The 5000-nt window shown below is 38.3% G+C and overlaps 1 pseudogene; it reads left to right on the top strand.

Annotated features, from left to right (window-relative positions):
• Positions 1–936, top strand: part of LOC138025366 (uncharacterized) — a 7960-nt pseudogene extending 7024 nt beyond the window's left edge.
• Positions 937–5000: the final 4064 nt, after the last annotated feature.

Raw genomic sequence — 5000 nt, 5'->3', positions numbered from 1 at the left:
TGTGAGTGTCTTTTTTTCTTAAAAAGTAAAAAGTAAACGATCAGGCCTCTGTTGTTCAAAAGGTGAATAACGCTATCCAACGGATAAATCACTATCCAGCGGATAAACACTAGCAAAAACAATTGAGTTATCCACTGGATAGTGATTTATCCAGTGGATAGCTGGAACAACTGGGGTCAGGAGTGTTCGTTTTGGACCCGATAAAACACGACTGTGGTTTTAGACCCGATAAAAGACGACCTGCGAGTTTATTGAGCGGCTGTAAAAACATTCCACAAAAAGCATATCCCTCTAGAGTCAATAAAATGGTGCAAAATGTGAGAGGAAAATATTAATTTTCTTTATATAAAGAATTCTAATGTGGAGTGTTTTATCGGGTTTAAAGCTAATCTTTTATCGGTGTTGTAATAGGCTGTTTCTCTCATGAGTTATTAAGGAGTTGATATCGCTTTATACCGAAGAGTACTTCCACTTTAAATAAACCATTTAAATGTGTTTTTTTGTTATACATTAATTTCAGCGAGTTGCCCTGTTCAGTGCCTACAGTATGTCAGCGATGTGCGAAGCAGGGTTTGACGTCATAGACGTGTATCCCATGACCGATTCGTACCCTGGTGGTACTGAGGACGTGGTACACTACCCAAATCACGTGTTCAATGCCGTGGAAAAGCTGTTAGAGAAGTACAAAGCTAACAAGAATAAGAGGCTGGAACAAAATGAGAAGAAAAGCAGAATAAAATGCTGTATAGGGTAATACTTTTTAAAGATGAAGCAACAGAAAATATTGCCTCTTAGTTCAAATTGCAGGAAGGTTATAAAAAGCTTGATAAATGCAATAGGACACATTGGATTTGAAAAGATAGACACTGGCACAACTTGGACAAGGAATGTTGAAGAACGAGCATCGCTGATCACCTTGCAACACAATTTTCCGGCACAGCCGGAGCACAGTGCTCAGGTCCAAGACAAACAACCGTCCTTCTGTTAAGAAAGTTTCTACTAGTCGAAAACAGTTAAGACATTTCAAATGAAATCAAATCAGTGGTGGCTTTGCAAGAAAATATTAATTTCTGGATGGCCGTTACACGATTTACAACCATGTCAAGTAGGAATAACGGCACAACGATTAAAACAACGGGAAGTTATATTATATTATCAGAAGATGTTTTCGCAGGTGTCACTCAAGTGCAACGTACTGATGCTCACTGTCCGATGTCTGCTTTGTACGCGTGTTCTGACTTAACGTAATGTAAGCTACTCTACGGTGTCGAATCATTATCCTGTGTGGGAACATTTCGTTCACGTGTTCTGGGCAGTGAAAAATTATCTTGTGAGCTCTCTTCTTTTCCACCCCAGTTTCCAGGATCTTTCATTCCCCCACCCCAGAGGCAGATGAAAGACCCTGGGAACCTATAATTTTGTTTCATGACGTTCATGTAAGCAACAAGAAAAATCAAGAATTTCATATCCTTGAATTTACTCGTGATACATCGTTCTTTGTCAACTGCTTAGTGGAAATCCCACAGTATTTTTCAGCAGAACAATGTCATTCAAATGTGGCATCCATATTTGTAAGATGTCTAATGTATAGTTTGAGTTATGGTTATGGTAATCTATGCTTCAAGAAGTTTCCTAATGCGTCGCAACCTCAGTATAGGATAAGGATGGTTCTTTCACCGTTATAATGTGAAGAAATTTTTAGTAAATATTTAAAACAATAATGTCCCTAGCTTGGATTATTATCTAAGAACACATAAAAACGTATAATCAACCATTTTGTTGATGTGCCAACGCTTAAACATCCTTAATTTTATTCGCAAGGTACATCACATACAATACTCACTAACATTACAAATACATTACTTAACGTTTACGTGCTTTGAACCTGCTGAGGCTTGGACTATACATACACATCATGATATAAAACTTAAAGCAAAGAAAGGAAAGGCTTCTATATGAAATTTATCTTTACACAATAACCTTACCTCTAAACAAAATCAAAAAACTGAGCGAGATTTGGGACATTATTAACTGCGTTTACACACTACAATTTTAAGCCATTGAGTGAATGATGTCACTTTTCCTCGGATCCAACCCTCTGATGTCCAGTCGGTCAGTTTTGAACGTGAGTAATGGTGGACCGTGAAATCCAAAACTTGCACTCAAAGTAATCAGCCTTCGGATAAAAATCAAAGCTGAAAATTTTACATAACAGTTAACTAGCATGTGAGGCAGGGGAGTCTGCAATGTTCATCCTATGTAACCAAACACCGTGTGGTAGAATATTGTGGATGATCTTGCATTGAAACGTACTTTATTTTTTTTCTATAGTCATTGTAAGTGGAAGCATATAGATTGCATACAAAAACAATAAAATAAAATAAAAATTACAACTTGGTAACATCTGCTCCTTGTCTACAAATCCTAGAGCTAGCTGCCCGGGTTCTTCAAATTTTGTTTGAATCAATATATTACGAGCAAGTGAGTTCACTAGCTTGGGCAGGCGCGTTGGCACAACGTTCAGACCAGGTATATCGCAGACGAGTCTCAAGGTACGCTTCCATTTATTAGGTACAGCAACTATCAAACCATATAACTTACTAACAGGTTCCTTGAGATCAGTCTTAAAACAAAATTTGTAATATAACGTGTTCTAAAATAAAATGCGTTTTTCCAAAATAGATATTTTTCGATGAATACCTAGTAAGACTGCATCGGATCTTGAATTGATCGTGTGTCAAACTTTGTAAACTCAACAGCAAGTACACTCTCTTGGTTATAAATGAGTTTATTTCACCGACACATCTACGGGTGGAGTGTTACACTAATGTGGTGGCTGTGCAAAATGTTTCGCGGCAAAAACTCAGCAACTCATAGAGAAGCAGAATTTTTGCATCCTCGTTTTTTTAATAGGTATCCCATGCCGATTTCTACACATAATGATGCAGAATTTTTCAGACGGTCTAAAACACAGGTCACATTCCACAGGTCACTCGTTGCAGGTCATTGTTTTACCTTTTCAACAGTAACCCAAAACCCTCAATTTGGCTAACCATAGGCCTAAAAACCAACCTTAGCCCTAGGGTTAGCCACATTGAGGGTTTTGGTTACTTTCCAAAAGGTAAAACAATGACCTGCAGTGAGTGACCTGTGGAATGTGACCTGTATTTTAGACCCGCCCAAAATTTTTGCATGCTTCCAGGTTTGCGTTGGTGAATATATTTTTGGTTTGACTGAAAACTAGCGAAAATTAAGACATGTAGATTTTCTGCGTCCATTTTATTTGTAAATTGATTTTTAGTGTGTCATTGAAGTTAAAGAGAGGGAGAATTTCTGCATCTCTTGATTTTCTTCACATGTGACTTGCATATGTGGCCCTGTGGACCTACAGAGGTGTGGACAATACATGCTGTGGACATGTGGGCATGTGCACCAAAGGAGATTTGGATATTATGACCTGTGTGAGATGTGGATGTGTGGGCTTGTGGATATGTTGGAGTGTAGAACTGTAGACGTCTGAACCAGTTGACTTGTGGAAGGGTATGTGTTCAGGTGAAATCATGATGGAAACATGATGGATATCTTAGTTCCTCTGTTTGGGCTATACAGAAAATATCACAGGTTGCTTTATGCGACTGTGCAACGATGATGTCGTTAATTATTGTTAATTATGCAAGTGCACAGAATTCACGTAAGGATAATGTAATAACGCAATCTGTGACCCTTTAAGGCGCTGTTACACTGTGAAATGTTTCGTGCAACTTGTCTCGCAATGTTTAGGCGACATTGTGGCGGCACAAGTTGCACGAAACATTTCACAGTGTAACATACCCTGCAACGGCCAAAATCGTTGTGAAACAAGTTGCAAGAGCCGTTGCCGAAAGTAGAATTAAGTTCTACTTTTCGTGCCACTTGTCTCTCAACGATTTTGGCCGTTGCAGGAAATGTTACCCTGGGAAATGTTTCGTGCAACTTGTCCCGCCACAATGTCGCCAAAACATTGTGAGTCAAGTTGCTCGAAACATTTCACAGTGTAACTGCGCTCAAGCACTCGATGTAGCTCACATGAGCTTCCCTGCATTTCAATGTAGCACACATAAATCATTCAACATGACACCAAATGTCTTTTCCGTCACGCAATGAAGGTATAACATATATGCTTAAGAGCCGAAGCCTTGACACCAAGGTCTGTTTGTAAACACAACATGGTAGTCTCCAGCACTGCTCACCTACTGATTACGTCAAGATTTTAGTTGATAATATAAAAAGAATCGCTATGCTTTATGGGATACTATTCATTCCTCCTCTGGCTCTTAACAGTGAACGCTTTTCGTGTTCAAGTGGAAAACTGTTTGGCAAATATCTTCTTTCTACATTTTTCGCTAGTTTCAATCCAAAATGACATAACGTCATGATAACTGTGGTCCACACTGGTGGCTACGCAATTATTCAAGTCAAGCATCGGAGGGATATAAACTTAAAGGAGGGGGACATTGGGATTTTCGGTTTTGCGGTTTTGGCTATTTTTTAGAACGGTTTTTCGGTTTTTGTGGCAAAAGACTTTAGTTTTTCGGTTTTGGTTTTCATTCCGGTTTGCGGATTTTTCGTTTTTTAGCCTCTGGTTTTCGGTTTTTGTAGAAATTACAAGCGGTTTTTCGGTTTTGTTATCCGATGTGCTTTTTGGGTTTTCCTATTTTGTCCTATTTGGGTTCCAGTTTCTCTTAGATTTGAGCGGCAATTGATCTCGAATAGAGTGTTATTTATTTATTTATTTATTTAGTTATTTAACCACGGTGCAATTCATCAGCAATATAAAAACCACATCTACAATTAAAAATTTAAAACCAAGTATAGATAAAACTATGTAAACCACATTAACTATCTTACTCCATATCATACAATAAAAGCTGCTTTCCATGAATGGCTTGTTTAGAATAATGGCTTAGATAACCTCTTTAATCAGTCGTTTGAATTGATTGAGGAACTCTGCTTTCCTTAGT

The sequence above is a fragment of the Montipora capricornis genome, chromosome 12 (genome assembly GCF_036669925.1).
Source record: "Montipora capricornis isolate CH-2021 chromosome 12, ASM3666992v2, whole genome shotgun sequence".
NCBI lineage: Eukaryota > Metazoa > Cnidaria > Anthozoa > Scleractinia > Acroporidae > Montipora > Montipora capricornis.
The sequence above is the reverse complement of the archived record's forward strand: the minus strand, read 5'-3'. Positions and strand labels throughout refer to the sequence as shown.